Source organism: Rattus norvegicus, chromosome 9 (assembly GCF_021556685.1).
Source record: "Rattus norvegicus strain SHRSP/BbbUtx chromosome 9, alternate assembly SHRSP_T2T, whole genome shotgun sequence".
NCBI classification, from domain to species: domain Eukaryota; kingdom Metazoa; phylum Chordata; class Mammalia; order Rodentia; family Muridae; genus Rattus; species Rattus norvegicus.
The window spans coordinates 19,973,639-19,991,668 of record NC_141542.1 but is presented as its reverse complement, the minus strand read 5'-3'; the positions used below and the strand labels follow the sequence as shown (position 1 = coordinate 19,991,668).

Below are 18,030 nucleotides of genomic sequence, written 5' to 3'. Positions count from 1 at the left end.
TGCCAGCTTTGTGGGCTTCTACAGTGCTGCTCTGAGAAGAACTGAAAACTAATGGAATAAATGTGTAGCCCCCCATTACCTTTGTCATTGTTAGGATATTAGTAGGAAAGGTTTGATTCAAATATACTCTCAAGAATATTAACAAAACCATTGCCTCTTGTGTACCATCTGGATAAAGTACCAAGTTCCTAGACAGTTCTTCACCAACTTCCAAAAGCCAGCAAACTGGAGCATGAAGAAAGCCAAGTCCAAGGCATTCAAAACCAGTATCCTCACCAATGCTACCAGGAAAGGCTTTGGTAAAAGGAGGGAGGTACTGAGACAGTTGGCCCTCACACACTCAGAGAAGACTGTGCCAGGAGAATTGGGGAAGGATTGTGGGAGAGTAATTAGGTATCAGTAGTCAAGAAAAAGAAAAAAATATATAAATAGAAATAAAATAAAGGTCTTTAACAAAATGGGACACAATGTTTTGCTGAACTAACTCTACTCTGTTTACACTTGCACATGCTTTAACATCTAGAGAGACTAGATGTGATAAAGTAGGATGCCCTTGTCATTTACATATACTATGTATACAGCAAAGATTATGGTAGCAGAGAACAGGCAGATCAAAGATCCATTGTTCCCTCACATCTATGTGGCTCTGCTTCCCTTTATCAGGACTATGGAGGCCTCTGCTCATTAAGGTCTCACGGTTCAACCAAAATGCAGTCCCCTATGATCTCTGGCCAAGTGCTCTTCTGTTCCCAGTAGAACTCTGCCTCAGGCTGCAGAGGCACTGAAGGGCCAGCCTTCACCTTCAAGGTACAACCACTCTTTCAGCCTTTTCAGGCTCTCTGTTACTCAACTGGAGGCTTCAGCAGAGGCCTTTCATCTCAATAACAGAAGCTTACCTGATCCAAAACATTGGGAAGCCATCCTACACTCCTCATTGTTTGGTTACCTGAGACCAAACAACACAGCTCTCTTCTTTCTGCCTGTTTTCCTGATTTGAAAGTAAATATTGTGCTCATCTGTGCTGTTGGTGGTAAGAATAAAATCCTTAACATGAATAAGAGGACCATGCAGAGCATGGCTTTACATTCTACTTGCAAATTGAATAGCTAGAGGGAATTACCAAAGAAAACAATAAGAATCCTAACAACAATTACAGCAATAATGAAATGAAATAAAACAAAAACAAAAGCAAAAACAATATTTTGTGGGTGCTGGAATTTAAGGCATGTATTAATTCTGACCAGCTTTGTAGGTATTTCCAATAAAAAGCAAGCAAACAAACAAACAGCCTTATTAAAAGTGCAGCAGGTGCAGGAGAGAAAGCTGGGAGACATCCTGTGCTGCTGCACCCATGCTGTGATTCTGCAGCAACAACTTCCTTGGGAATAGGATTCATTATGCAGTGGGATCCCTTGCTGGGCCTGTCATCTCAAAAATAGGGGCTTCCCTAATCCAAAACCTTGGAATCCAGTTTACTTCAGGCCAGGAATGAAGTCAGCCATCATTTGTGAAAGAGCAAGGGAAAAATTACATAGGAAAAAATATGGGCCTCAATCAGAAAAGATCCTCAAATTGTAAGGCCTCCACAATCTCCACCCCTCTCTTCTGAGCTGTGCATAATGATGTTGTATAACTCCAGATGGTAGTAAAAGGCAGAGTTCTTCCCAGAAAAGTCATACATGATTTTCACCCTTACATCTGTGAGGTGAGGTGGCATCGTTTCTCAGAGTCAGCATACCCGGGATAAGGACACAGAAGCCACAGATGACAATGCCAAATGGACTCCCTCCCGAAATTATGGACCCATTAAAATTGAGGTTTAGCCTAACCTTAGGCCATTCCACTCCCTGCCCATCTGCCTGATTTTTATGTTTGCTCTGAGTAAAGGATCAGAGTGGAGCCCCAAATATCCTCATGATTGGACTTGGAAATTCAGGAAGAATGATATTGGAGAAAGGATGGCTATGTGGTTACAATGTAGTAACTAGGTTCTGACCAGGAACCTCGTCCTTAGCCAATGGGGACTTTAAGGCCGGGCCTCCTGCTTGTTCCAGTGCAGGCTAAGACTTCAGGGTCAGGCCACCTCCTGAGCCCCACACAGGGCTGCCTGCATACTCTTGTGACTGCATTAGAGCCAGAGTGCTCTCCACCCTATCCTCTTCTCTCCTCTTTGTCAAAGCCATGGTCCCCAAGAGCACTTGTCAAACACCTTTATACATGTATCTCTATCTTAAGGTCAGGTTCCCAGAGAACCAATCCACATAACTGAGTATAAATGAGTATTCAATGTGTGTGTATATATAATGTTTTAGAACACAGAATGGGGATTCTTGGTGACAGCTTCGTGGACATGTGTCTTTGCTAGATGTCTTTGCACTGGGATCTTTCCAGATGACTTAGATATCCTTGCCATGAGTTCATTACCCGTCCCCTTTCCATTTCAGTTTCTTTTTTCTTGTGGATGCTAATGCTCTTTGACATAAGATCCAAGGATGAACTTCCATACTGGGCTATAGTTTCAGACTTGATTTACAGCTATGTGGCCCTCAGGTTGCTGCCTTTTGATCCTAGAGGTTGATTAATCTTTCCAGCAAGGCTTCCAGTACTTGATAGGATTGTGCTACATGCTATCAGAGCAGAGTTATACATAATTCATATGCTGGCCTTCCTCTGACAGTGCTTACCTTTGCCAAGTCCTCAAACAGGGCAGCACTTGGAAAAAACACTGCAGGGAAAGAAATCATATATGTGGGTCTACCCCTGACTCCTTGAGAAATGAAAGAGGAATATGGTCTTGACTTACTGGAAGTCTTATCTCAAGACTAGGGAAGGGGACTCCAGAGAGCACTAAGCCTTCTCCTCATCCATCATAGTCTGTATAGCCTGTGGCTTTCATTTGGTCGGTGTGGTGACCTTGAAATGTTCTAGGTATTTCTGCCATGTTCTGTCTCTATACCTAGACATGACCTCAGGTGTACAGTCACATTGGAAACATAAAAAGCCTTGCACCTGAATTGTGAGATTCAATGTGTGTTATATTTAAAATACCACAATAATTGAGTGGCCATTGCTACAGTAAATATTATTAGGGGTTTTCTCCCCCACCATAGATCATTTAGTTCCCAAATAAAAGACACAAAACTTTTAGATTTAGAATAAGCCTTAAAGTACTAGAGCTGGGCAGACATCAACCCTCTGTGCTATTTTTTCTGCTTCCCTGTCCATAACCCGGAGGTATTGCTTGCCATGCTCTGCCTGGGCCACTCCTGTTCTGACAGGCTGCCCCTCATGGTAATACACTCATGATCCACCTACCCTATGGGGTGCTGTCTCCTTCCTTCTCCTCCATGTCCTTTCCTTCTCCTCATGGACCCTGCCTGAGCCCCCAGGCCCAGGGAAACTTTGTTCTGTCCCCTCTCTTCTGCCCAGCACATGTTGTAGGGATTTTATTAACCAATCAGGGATAACTTAGGAGGCAAAAAAAAAAAATCTGATATACATGAGGATCTCCTTGTTTGGAGCAACCAGGTGTTAGGGTACAGAATTTAGCATTTGAATATACAGCAGCAGCAGACACATTATAGGCCAATCTACTTTGTAGTTGGACTCAAAGCTTGGCTCTCACACCCATTGGATGTTCAACCGTGGAGAAGTTATTTTACCTTGTGTGACTCAATTCCCTTTTCTGCACAGTGAGGATGATAACGAGTGTTTAATTCACAGAGTTGTCTTGGGGACTGACGAGTCAATATATCTAGTAGTTAAACATTAAACACCATGTACTTTGCATAACTAATAAAAGTCTGTGGAAAGAGCAAAGTCATAAAGACAGAAGAACATTTGATTTGGAAATGGGGCCATACAACTACTTCTAATAACAAACTGAGAATCACGGAATGGTGGAAGACTAAGGCCAGAGATTTGGGAAATCAAGGCCACCCTGGGCTGCATAATAAGATCCTATCTCAAAATAGCAATAAAAGTCAGGTTCATAGTAATAATAAATCAAGAAATAGCCATTGTAAAGAATTTACAAAAAGCAAAGCAGTGGAGCAGAGTGGACGCTGTGTGTCAAGTCCCTCTGCTGTCCATCTCTGGGACCAAGTATGCATCAGATCAGTGACAGGAATGGGGTGCTGAGAGCCCGGAGCAAAGTGATGCTGACTGCATGGCCACATTTGAACAGCACTAAAGCAGGACTAAATGCTAAGAAAAAAAGCCATATGCAAAACTTGTAAATTTTAATGTCCTCCAGAAAGGCAAAACCACAATAATTTTACTGTTTGTCAAGCTGCTTGTGTCACCAAACTTCTAATATTGGTAAGGATGTGAAAAACTCTTCTGATGCAAACCAGCTGCCAATAAGAAGAGCAACCACTGTCCTGACCAAGGTGACCTGGATGCTGTCAAATAGGCCGAGGCAGCCTGGACAGCCATCAGAGTATGTTTAACACACAGATATCTGTCATTTCAAAGGGGGGGGGGAAATGAAGCCACACTTTTCCCCCCACTTTATGCAAAACCAAGAATACTACAGCATTGAGGCTTACAAATAAAAATATGCCAAGAAACTTCATAGAATATACATTTCTCTTGTGTGTGCTACTGAGTGTGTGTGTGTTTGGTATGTGTTTTGTGTGTGTTTTGTGTGTGTGTATGTGTGAGTGTGTGTGTATGTGTGTGTGCTTCTGTGTATGAGTGTGTTTGAATATGTGTGTGTGTGTGAATATGTGTGTGAGTGTGTGTGTTTTGTGTGTGTGTAAGTGTGTGTTTTGTGTGTGTGTGAGTGTGCGTGTTTTGTGTGTGTGTGTGTGTGTGTGTGTTTTGTGTGTTTCTGTGTCTGTGTGCACTAATGCTTCAATTATCTGCTATGGTGAATACTGTCCCCAACTCAATCGAGAAGGTTAATATTAAACTGTGAGTAGTATGTGGAGAGTGGTCACAAAGAATAATTAGGAGTCCTCTTCTGTTAAGTTGTCTGAGACTTCCAAATGCTGCATGCTGTGAGTGGGTCTCACATCTCAGCACACTAACTCTATTAAGTACAATTACCGTGTGTTTTTCTGAAACAATTTTCTATGAAAACCTTTAATAGTTTTTTCTCCCTTTCATTTTTTTGGGGGGGTAAGGGTCTTTTTTTTTTTGCTTATTTTCGGTCAACAGGATTTTCTGTGGCTTTGGAGGAAGTCCTAGACTTAGGACACTGGATCTGTATACTTTAGGGAATTAACCAGTTCACTGAGCACATTCCTTCTTTGTTTGGTTTCTGTTTTTCTTGTGAGATCTCACTGTGGGAGCAGAGGAAGCCCTGAGGGAGTGCAGCCCTAAATAGATGTGTGCTTTAAACATGATATGACCATGCCATGGACCCAAAGCCATCTATCCACAGGGAAAAGGCAAAGGCCCCCATGCCCTTGAGGCTCAGAGACATGACAACGCCTTCTCAGGATGGCATTGATAATGTGTGCAGAAAAAGTCTACTCCACCTTTCTCTGTGGCCCCATCTGGATATTTACAGCCTGAAGACTGCTCCCTGCAGAGACTGCTCCTACTGAGATTAGCTAAATCTGCCCCTTGTCAGTTACATATGCATAGTCCTCCCCTCCTTGTTTATCTGCATGTAATGCCCACCTCCTTGCTTCCCTGTGCAACAGCCCTGCTTCCTGGCCAGCTCTATATAATAAACATGCTGAACTTCTGGGATGCTGCATTTTCTCCAGCCCACGGACCCAGCCTTCCCCATGTATGTTTGTCCAATGTCATTCTTCATTTCCTCCTCACCCCTGGTCAGGCCCAAGTCCCTGGAGCCACACAAAGGACTTGGCAATCTAAGTCTGCTCCACTTTGAAGGAAGTGCTTTCTAAACTGAAATCTAAAGCACACAGTGGGTTCAGCTCCCTCTCAAGTGTCTTTGGTGAGGGTTGGGGTGGGTGTGAGACCAGTTGCATTCTGACTACTGCAGAAGAGTAAAGGATTCACAGTTTCCTTTTGGTGAAGGTGAGCTCCCCAAGAGGCTATCATTGCCAAAGTTTTCCCAAGTCACCTTCTAGGAGGTCAACTGACTCCTAGGTGAGTCTTTGGTTACACTGCTTCAGTTTTCTGTGGCTACACTGTTCAAATGGCACCCACTGGTCACACAGGGCTATTTGAGATGAACTGAACTTAGAACTAAAATCTGCCTCTTAAGTCACAGCAGGCAAACCAGGAGGCAAACAGCCAGCCAGAATCCATAGCCAGAAACACAGCAGATATAGAATATTTCTATCATCTAGAAATTTCTCCTGGACAGCAGTGGTCTAGGTTCTTGGTGTCCGGTTTTTCCTTCAGGGAGAATTACTTGCCGTACTAATATCCAACGGTTTATTTTTAAAGCAACTTTAACAAAATACGACTTACTCATCCCCAAATTAATCCAGTTTAAGTCTACAGTGCAATGGTTCCCCATAAATCTACCCGAGTTCCCCATAAATCTACCCGAGTTCGTTGCTAGACCACGGAACAAAAGAATGAGAGTATATGCAGTTATGTAAAATGGTATGCAACAGTATTGACCACTGCATAATTATACTGCACTACTTTTGAATTCTTCAAAATTCAGGCCTTTTATTGATAGTTGTACAAAAATACATTATCCTAGAGTTGAGAAAATATACAGTATTTCATCTGGGCTTTTTTTTCATTGAGATTTTAATATTTTTGCATCTTTTGCTAGTATCGTTAGATTCTTTATAAGAGTTTTATTTTTTGGAGTTTTTTTTCTTTTTTTTTTTTTTTTTTTTTTTTTACCAGTCTGGTCAGTATTTGATGCCCTCTTCTGGTGTGTCTGAAGACAGATGCATTGTCTGACATATAAATAAATAAATCTTACAAAAGATTGTCATCTACTGCAGTTTCTATGTGGACAGGGCACAGTTGAAGGGCTTAAAGATCAAGTACATTGTCTATCTTTAAAGATCAAGTGTATCACCTAATTTTTAAACCAAGAAATGTAGTGTCTTTTTTGCTGCTTCTGTACCATTTAATGATGTATCTTTTCTCCTAGTATTTTACGTCATTTGTTTCCATGATAGTTGTTTTCAAGTGTATATGATTATTGATCCTATTTGCAGAGCTATTCAATATTTCTGTTTTCATTGGTTAAATATTTGTGGTGATCAATCCCCAGCCCTGAAAAAAAAATATTTGTGGTGAATTTGCATTGTGATATCAGTGAAATGTCATGTGAAAATTTTAGAGAATATACCGGTTTGGGTAATTGTAATAACCTTTCCCCTCAAGTGGTGGCCTGTTTTCACATTGAAAAGACTGGAATGTATTACCATCCATAGCAGGATTGATAGGGAAACACAATGGACAGCGACAGTGTTGTTCCCTTTGACAGTTGTGGGAGCCAAGAAAGAAGTGTGACTTGCTTTTTGTGTCTTACAAAATCGAGACTGAGTATCATTACTGTGGAAGCCCATGGAAAAAATGATGAAGTTTTCAGAAATCACCAGTTAAAGAAATGGTGGTTTTGCTTATATTGAATTCTGAGTTTCAAAGTTACGTTTCATTTTTCTTTATTCCTTAATGAGGCTTTTTATTAAGTTTTTTATTCACCATTACACCCTGAGATGCACAGTGCTAGAATCGTAGTAGGTGCTCAATAAAGCTCTGACCATCGGGGAGGAGGAATGATAAGAAAGTATGTATTTTCTGTAAGTTCTGTTAGTTTTGGGAACAGGTGGTTTTAGGTTTACCATCATAGCTTGGTATCTTGTCCCACATAAGACAACTTGACAGAACCCCCTTTCTGGCCATTATGTTGAACTTATTTTTCTCTTAATCATTCTTGAAAATCATGGAAGTAGTGTGGAAAATTGATTGTACCTGCAGTATAGCAAAAGAGGCCAGTCTAGATAGGTAAGCAGTTATGTTTCTCCATGAGCTGATGTCTTAAAACATCTAGATTTAGGAATTTGGTGTTGTGTTTTCTAAACATACATTGTACAGCATACAGATAACACCATAATAGAATAAAGGAATCTTTTGATTTAGCACCAAATTCCATAAAGCAATGACTACTGCACAGCTCTCTTGGCCATATGAATAGCCGAAATTATATTTCACTCTTTTAAAGAAATAATGAAAGCACTTAAGGTTAAGCAAAGCCAATGGAAAAGGTCCCTATGGTGTTTCTCTTTGGTTCCTTGTGCTCTTTCTAGAGAATGACTTTAAGAAGTCAGGGCGACCGGTCAGGTGGTCAGTGTGGTCAGGCAGTCATGAGCAGATGGTTAAGCGATGTGCTGGGGCCCCATAGGCCAGTGAGCCCAGCTGAAGAGTGCAGGCTAGGCAGTGAGCCCAGCTGAAGAGGAGAGCCTAGGCAGTGAGCCTGAGTGAAGAGCAGAGGCTAGCCAGTGAGACAGGCTGAAGAGCAGAGGCTAGCCAGTGAGCCTGACTGAAGAGCAGAGGGTAGCCAGTTAGCCAGGCTGAAGAGCAGAGGCTAGCCAGTAAGCCTGACTGAAGAGCAGAGGCTAGCCAGTGAGCCAGGCTGAAGAGCAGAGGCTAGCCACTGAGCCTGACTGAAGAGTAGAGGCTAGCCTGTGAGCCTGACTGAAGAGCAGAGGCTAGCCAGTGAGCCAGGCTGAAGAGCAGAGGCTAGCCAGTGAGCCTGACTGAAGAGCAGAGGCTAGCCACTGAGCCTGACTGAAGAGCAGAGGCTAGCCACTGAGCCTGACTGAAGAGCAGAGGCTAGCCAGTGAGCCTGACTGAAGAGCAGAGGCTAGCCACTGAGCCTGACTGAAGAGCAGAGGCTAGCCAGTGAGCCTGACTGAAGAGCAGAGGCTAGCCACTGAGCCTGACTGAAGAGCAGAGGCTAGCCACTGAGCCATGCTGAAGACTGATGAGCAGTGATTTTTAACCTTCATTTCTAAGTTCTTCAGTTTTCCTAAAAGTTTCTACAAAAGTTTGCCTCCATACAGTTTGGTTTACAAGGTTCTCCGTGCTCCCTTCTTCTTATCTCCATTCCTCTTACTCTTATGACCCAATAATTTTCTTACTCTCAATGCCTTACTCTCAACGCTATGCCTTTACCTCTAAGTTCTTCTTGAGTTCTGTTCTCTTCTATTCTCTTCAGTTCTGTTCTGTCTGAAAAGCTTTCTCTCTCTTTGTCCTCAGCATTTGTATATCTTTCTGAACACAGCATCACATGGTGAAAAGTTCACCACAAGTTTGCACAGGAATTCAAATCATAAGTTGGATAATCAGTTTACGACAGAGAATGTTTACATGCACATCCATGAAGAGTAATCATCAGGATAAACCATCACCAGCTGTCACTAGCTCTGCACATTCATGGAGAGTTAAAAGCTGTAATTTTTATGAGAAAAGAATAAGTGAAATTACCTATAGGCAAATCCAGTCAATTATTTATGTTCAGTCCTTGTACCTATAGTAAATCATTAGTTCTCTTTATGAACTTTGGTTAATTGGTTTATACCCTCTTAGGATGGGCTCTAATTTGTAGATGCCTGCTTGGTTTGGCAGAAGCAATTCACTCGTGACACTTTAAGAATGGCAGAGTTCTCAATGCAATTTTGATTACCAGAGAAAACATAATAGCAGTCCCATTATAAAGGAGCTTAAAATTACTAATCTAATTTTAGGAATTCTTATAGAACCATCATTAGGAAATAAGAAATCATCTATTTGTCTGTACATCATCATGCCAAGACAATACATCTTCGTTGCTCTGTGGTGATGTGCTGAAAAGAGTGGGGTAAAGAGCATGATAAATAAGAGGCAGATGCTTGCAGCCAACCATTTAGCTGAGATCAGGGTCCCCAATGGAGAAGTACGAGAAAGGATTGAGGGAGCTGAAGGGGTTTACAGCCACATAAGAACAGCACTAAAAATACCCAGAGCTCGCAGGGCTGAAACCACCATCCAAAGAGTACACATGGACAGACCCATGGCTACAGCGGCATATGTAGAAGAGGATGACCTTCTTGGGCACAAATGGGAGGAGAAGCCCTTGGTCTTGTCAAGGCTTGATGCCCCACTGTAGGGGAAACCAGAACAGGGAGCCAGGTAGGCCTCGGTGTTTGGGTGGGTGTGGTAACACCCTCAGAGTAGAAGGGGGAGGGGGTTTTATAAGGGGTTTTGTGGATGGGAAACCAGGAAAAGGGATAACATTTGAAATGTAACAAAGGCCCTCTCTGGGGATGGACAGTGGCTAAGGTGCTCTGAGCCCACACCCCCTTTCATCTGAGCCTGCTGCCTCCCTTTGTACACAACTGTGATGCAAGGTGTCAGCCTGGGACTCCCCATGGGCTGCTGCTGGCACTGGTCTTGGCGTTCAGGGCCAAGAGCATGATGAGCAAGGAGCACATGGTTTGTCCTGATTCAGAGCAGGGCCAGTGGCCACCAGAGAACAAGCACAGCTTCCTGTACAATCATGAGGTCTTCCTGGGCAAGGAGGACTCCAAGACCTTTGATAGCTAAGCCTGGATGAGAGCAGGAGAGGCTGGGGAAAATTGTTGATCCAATTGACAGTGATGGAGGCAGCCTTGTTACTACTGAAGACCTGAAAGTATGGATCAAACAGGTACAGAAAAGATACATCAACCAAAATGTGGCTAAACTCTGGAAGGATTATGATAGGGACATAGAGGAAAAAATCTCCTGGGAAGAATACAAGCAGGCTACCTATGGCTACTACCTGGGAAAACTTGCTGAATTCCAAGATATCTGTGTTCATCACAACTTTAAAAAGATGCCTCCACGAGATGAGAGGAGGTTTAAGGCCTTGATGGTGACCTGACAGCTACTCAGGACGTGTTCATTGCTTTTCTGCACTAAGAGGATTTAGAACATATGAAGGAGATTGTAGTTCTGGAAATCCTGGAGGATATCGACAAGAACGGGGATTGTTTTGTGGACCAGGATGAGTACATTGTGGACATCTTTTTCCCATGAGGACAATTGCTCTAAGACATACTGGGTTTTGTCTAGGGAGCAGTTCAATGATTTCCCAGATCTGAACAAGGATGGGAAGCTGGATTAAGATGAGATTCACCACTGGACCCTCAGGACTATGTCCATGCACAGGCTGAGGACCGGCATCTGGTGTATGAGTCAGACAAATACAAGCATGAGATGCTGTCCAAGGATGAGATTCTAGACAACTGGACCATGTTTGTGGGAAGCCAAGCCACCAATGATGAGGAAGATCTTACCAAAAATCATGATGAACTTTGAAAGACACTCATCCTCATGTGGCCAACGGTCACAGGCTTCCTGCGGATGTTCTGGGTTATTGCTATATTTGTCAAGTATATAGCAGTTGTGTCCCCAATGAGAAACCTTTCTAAAAATCAAAAAATTGTACATTGCACCACAAACCATAATAGTAGGCGATTTAAACACCCCACTTTCATCAATGGACAGATCAGGGAAACAGAAATTAAACAGAGACATAGAAAGACTAACAGAAGTTATGAACCAAGTGGATTTAACATATATTTATAGAACACTCCACCCTAAAACCAAAGGATATACTTTCTTCTCAGCATCCCATGGTACCTTCTCCAAAATTGAGCATATAATCGGTCACAAAACAGGCCTCAACAGATACAGGAAGATAGAAATAATCCCATGCATCCTATCAAAAAACCACGGACTAAGGCTCCTGAGCAATAACAACAAATAGGACAGAAAGTCCACATATATATGGAAGTTGAAGGCAATGACAACTTGGTCATTGGAGACATAAGAAAGAAATTAAAGACTTCTTAGAATTTAACGAAAGTGAAGATACAACATACCCAAACTTATGGGACACAATAAAAGCAGCGCTAAGAGGAAAACTCACAGCTCTGAGTGCCTGCAAAAAGAAACAGGAGAGAGCATATGTCAGCAGCTTGACAGCACACCTAAAAGCTCTAGAAGAATATTAAATAAACCCTAGAGGAGTAGAAGGCAGGAAATAATCAAACTCAGGGCTGAAATCAAACAAGAAGAAACAAAACCGAGTATCAAAAGAATCAGCAAACCCAGGAGCTGATTCTTTGAGAAAATCAACAAGTTAAATAAACACATAGCCATACTAACCAGAGGTCACAGAGAGAGTATCCAAATTAATAAAATCAGAAATAAAAGGGAGACATAACTACAAAATCTGAAGAAATTAAAAAGATCATCAGATCCTACTACAAAAACTTATTCAACAAAACTAGAAAATGTGGAGGAAATGGACAATTTTCTATACAGATACCAGGTACCACAGTTAAATCAGGAACAAATAAACCATCTAAACAACCCCATACTCATAAAGACATAGAAACTGTTATTATACATCTCCAATCCAAAAAGAGCCCAGGACCAGATGGATTTAGTGCAGAATTCTATCAGACCTTCATAGAAGAATTCATACCAATACTGCCCAAACTATTCTGCAAAATAGAAACAGACAGAGCACTACCAAATTCCTTCTATGAAGCCACAATTACTCTTATACCTAAACCACACAAAGATACAACAAAGATAGGGAAATTCAGACCTATTTGATTTATGAATATTGATGCAAAAATGCTCAATAAAATTCTTGCAAACTGAGTCCAAGAACACATCCAAACAATCATCCATCATGATCAAGTAGGCCTCATGGCAAGGATGCAGGGATGGTTTAATATACAGAAATTCATCAACGAAATTCACCATATAAACAAACTCAAAGGAAAAAAACCCACATGACCATTTTATTAGATGCTGAGAAATCATTTGGTAAAATTCAATACCCTTTCATTAATAAAGTCCTGGAAAGATCAGGAATTCAAGGCCCATATCTAAATATAGGAAAATGCAGAATACATCAAACCAGTAGCTAACATCATACTAAACTGAGAAAATTGAAGGAATCCCACTAAAATCAGGGACTAGACAAGGCTGCCCACTCTCTCCCTACTTTTTCAATGTGGTACTTAAAGTCCTAGCCATAGCAATCAAACAATGAAAGTAGGTTAAAGGGATGAAAATTAGAAGGGATGAAGTCAAAACACTAATATTTGAAGATGATATTATAGTATATTTAAGCAACACCAAAATTCCATCAGAGAACTACTTAACCTGATCAACAATTTCAGCAAACTGTCCAAGTATAAAATTAACTCAAACAATTCAGTAGCCATTCTCTACTTAAAGGGTAAACAGGCTGAGAAAGAAATTAAGGAAATGACACCCTTCACAACAGTCCCAAATAATATAAAATAACTTGCTGTTACTTGAACCAAGCAAGTAAAAAATCTGTATGACAAGAACTTCAAATCTCTGAAGAAATTGAAGAAGGTCTCAGAAGATGGAAAGATCTCCCATGCTCATAGATTGGCAGGATGAATATGGTAAAAAATGGCCATTTTGCCAAACACAATCTACAGATTCAATGCCATCACCACCAATATTCCTACTCAATTCTTTATAAACGTAGAAAGTGTAATTTGCCGTCATTTGGTATAACATAAAACCCAGGATAGCAAAACTATACTCAACAATAAAAGAACTTCTGGGGGAATCACCATCTCTGACCTCAAGCAGTATTACAGAGCAATAGTTTGTATGGTATTGGCATACAGACAGGCAGTCAGTGGAACATAATTGAAGACACAGAAAAGAACCCACATACCTATGGTCATTTGATCTTTGACAAAGGAGTTAAAGCATCCAATGGAAGAAACATAGCATTTTTAACAAATGGTGCTGGTTCAACAGGAGGTCAGCATGTACAAGAATGCAAGTTGACCCATTCTTATTACCCTGTACAAAGCTTAAGTCCAAGTGGATCAAGGGCCTCCACATCAAACCAGATACACTAAAATTAATAGAAAAAAGTAGGGAAGAATCTGGAAGACAAGAGCACTAAGGAAAATTTCCTGAACAAAATACCAATGGCTTATGCTTTAAGATCAAGAATCGACAAATGGGACCTCATAAAACTGAAAAGCTTCTGTAAGGCAAAGGAGAGTGTCATTAGGACAAAAAGGCAACCAAGAGATTGGGAAAGAATCTTTACCAATCCTGCATCTGATGGAGGGCTAATATCCAAAGTATACACAAAACACAAGAAGTTAGATTACGGAGAGCCAAACACCCCAGTTAATAAATGGGGTTCGGAGCTAAAGGAAACATTCTCAGCTGAGGACGATCGAACAGCTGAAAAGGACCTAAAGAAATGCCCAACATCCTGAGTCATCAGGGAAATTCAAATCAAAACAACCCTAAGAATCCACCTCACACCAGTCAGGATGGCTAAGATCAAAAACTCAGGTGACAACAGATGCTGGCGAGGATGTGGAGAAAGAGGAACACTCCTCCATTGTTGCTGGGATTGCAAACTGGTACAAGCACTCTGGAAATCAGTCTGAAGGTTCCTCAGAAAATTGGATATTGCACTACCTGAGGTCACAGCTATACCTGTCCTGGGCATGTACCCAAAAGATGCTCCAACATATAACAGCATACACGCTGCACTAAGTTTATAACAGCCTTATTCATAATAGCCAGAAACTGGAATGAACCCAGATGCCCTTCAACAGAGGAATGGATTCGAAAAATGTGGTACATCTACACAATGGAGTACCACTCAGCTATCAAAAACAATGCTACGTTCAATTCATAGGCAAATGGAAAGAACTAGAAAATATCATCCACAGTAAGGTAATCCAATCACAGAAAAACACACTTGGTATGCTGTTGGGAGCGATGGCCTTGAAGCCCTCCATTATTGATGTTATTATTATGGTTAGCATTAAGTATGACTGGGTTCATGGAAAATCCCCAGCCAGCTGCAGAAGACTAATACAAATGTGGTGGTCAAGATGAATAATCATATGATAACGTGTGACATTAAGATACCTAATGTCATGACCTGTAACCTTTCTGAAAAACCAACATCCTGCTGACTAATAGATATGACAAACCTGTGACCTTTCTGACAACTTGTCAACATCAGCCGATTCCCTGACCACATGAATATTGTGTCCTTGGCGTGGGTAAATGTTTCTTACTTCTCTCCTCTCTCTTACCCTTTTTATGGTACAAATTCAGCCTTGGGGAAAAATAAAATTGTCACCTTGATCAGACTCTTGTCTTGGAGTCCTTCACATCTCTTGTCCCTCATTCTCTTCCAGGTACTCAGCACCCCTCATTGACAGTATGCACTCATTGATAAGTGGATATTGACCAAAACCTCGAATTACCCAAGATGCAATCTACAGATCTCAGGAAACTCAAGAAGAAGGATGACCAAAGTGCAGATGCTCCCACTCCTTCTTAAAATAGGGGAACAAAAATATCCATAGGAGGGGATATGGAGGCCAAATCTAAAGCAGAGACTGAAGGAACAGCCATTCAGAGTCTGCCCCACATGTGGCCCATATATATACAGTCACCAAAACTAGGCAAGATTGATGAAGCTAAAAAGTGCTTACTGAAAGGGACCGGATATACATCTCCCCTGAGAGACACATCCAGGGAATGTCAAATAAAGAGGTCAGTGCTGGCAGTAAACTACTGAACTGAGAACAGGACACCCTTTATGGGAATGAGAGGAAGGATTCAAAGAGTCGAAGGGCTTGCAACCTCATAAGAACAGCAATGCCAACCAAATAAAGCACTAGCAAAAGACTATACATGGACTGACCCAGGGGTCCAACTGCATATGTAGGAGAGAATAGCCTTGTTGGGGCACCTGTGGAAGGGGAAGCCCTTGTTCTTAACAAGCTGGGACCGTCAGTGCAGGGGAATGTCCAGGAAGTGGTTTCTAAGTGGCGTGGATTGGGGGACCATACATATGGGAGAGGGCACGGCAGGGCAGCTTATCGACCAAAAGCTGGGAAAGGGAATAATGTTTGAATGAAAAATATATATCTATTAAAAAACTAAAACTTTAAAAATGATAATAATACTAAGAAATAATCAAAAAAAGAAAATGTGAATAAGAAAAAAATTTTAGGATTTGGAAAAAGATGAATGCCAGGTATTTGAAAAACTGTATGACCATGTAAACACTTTAATATACTTGAGAAAATTTTTACACGTTAATGAACCGCATCTTTTTTTTTAAATAGTGAATGGAAATACAGCTAGGTATCCAGATGTAGTGGAATTCATTATTTGTTGAGTCCTGAACCTTTGAGTCTGCTTCTAACTCAGCTTATGCCAAGGAAACTAGGCCAGGGTGATATCTAAGCCATTGACCAAACTATCTGGACTAACAATCACAGGTGAAATTCCACCTTGTAAATGGCATGAGAGGAATAAAAGATACCTTTAAGGATTTAGAAAAAAATGAAATGTACCCAAAAAATCCAATAAAAAGGTTTAAAATAAAAATAACTTAGGAAATACAAAATACTGGGGTTCCACTCCACAATCATGATGTGTTTCTTCTGTGATAGCTTACAGGTTAATTTACTTCTCTATAACTGTTTTCTTATTTGAAAGTAAGTAATGGCAACATCTGTGGAGTGGATACTGAGAACAAAAGCCTTGCCAAACTTTAATAATCGATCCTTCCTGAGCACATGCTTAACATTCTAAGTACAGGGAAATTTCCTGAGGGGATGAAAAAACAAAATCCAAACATAAAACAGGAACAACAACGATGTAAAAACATTCTGCACGCTGGGTATGAAGGCATGTTACAACTTTAATCAGGTTTGTAGGTATTTCTAATAAACACACAAAGAAACAAAAATCCCATCTCAGTCCTAGCAGTTGCATCCAACAAAGAGAGAGCTGTGAGGTAGTGCCTGCTGCTTCTTTCCCCAGATACCCCTGGGCCTCAGGCCTGCATCCAGTGAGCTGGACCAAGAGCAGCCAGGTTGAAATTCCTGATGCAATGGCAGGATTCTGCAGGAACATTTCCCTTTGACAACAAGGAACCTGTGTGGAGGAGACCTCTTGGTGAGTCCTCAAGGACTCTGCATTTCCTATTCTATAGGGAGAAGCCCTGCCAGGTCTTTGGCAAAGACAGCCAGTTGTTTGGGGAAGTCTCTGGTCCTGTGGCAGAGGGCGAGGAATGGCAGAAAGAATGGCAGCTCCACTGAGAGCAAAGGCTACCCCTTCTAGGCCTATGACCTCCTAATTAATTTATCTTTTCACCTGATGCCTATTCACATTTTCTTACTATCATACAACTGTGATCTTGATGAGCAGCTGGGCTCTTGTTTTCTTAATCAGTTCTTTGTTGTCACAGACCTTTTTAACTTACTCCAGCCCATGAGACTATTCATACCTTCTGTATGCAGTAGGACCCTTGGTGGGCCTGTCATCTTAAAAATAGAAGCTTCGGTAATCCAAAAGATTGGACTCCAGTTTACCTCAGGCCAGGAAAGTAGTCAGCCATCATTAGTAAAAGAACAAGGGGAAAATTACATAGGACACATAAGTGCCCTAATCAGAAGAAAAGATCCTCAACTTCTAAGGCGCGCACATCTGCACCCCTCTCTTCTGAGCTTTGTATAGTGATGTTGTGTAACTCCAGATGGTAGTAAAAGACAGAGCACTTCCCAGAAAGGTCAAACATGATTTTCAATCTTACATCTGTGAGATGGGGTGGCAGTATAGCACACATTCAGGTGGAATTAAAACAACTAGGATAGGAAGACAGAATCCATATATAACAATGCCAAATGGACAACCTCCTGAACTTTTGGACCCATTAAAATTGAGGTTCAACCTGAACTCAGACCATTCCACTCCCTTCCCGTCCTCCTGATTCTTATGTTTGCTAGAAGGAAAAGATCATGGTGCAGCCCCCAATATTCTCATGCCTAGACTTGGCTATTCAGGAAGAATGATATTGGAGAAGTGATGGCTATGTAGTTACAATTTAGTAACACAAAGTCCAGGTTGACATTTGCTCACTGATGTCCAATTTAATTGTCTTGTTATATTTGAGAAAGGGAGGATGTCCTACATAATATATAAAAGAAAGAGAAATTTATTATTTTATATATGCCCTGTAGTTGATCCCTATGTTCCCAAGGAAAAGGA

The 18,030-nt window shown here is 41.3% G+C and overlaps 1 pseudogene; it reads left to right on the top strand.

Moving 5' to 3' along the window:
* The first annotated feature begins 232 nt into the window (after positions 1 to 232).
* On the top strand, positions 233 to 11,238 carry LOC148003424 (reticulocalbin-1 pseudogene; annotated as a pseudogene).
* Positions 11,239 to 18,030: the final 6,792 nt, after the last annotated feature.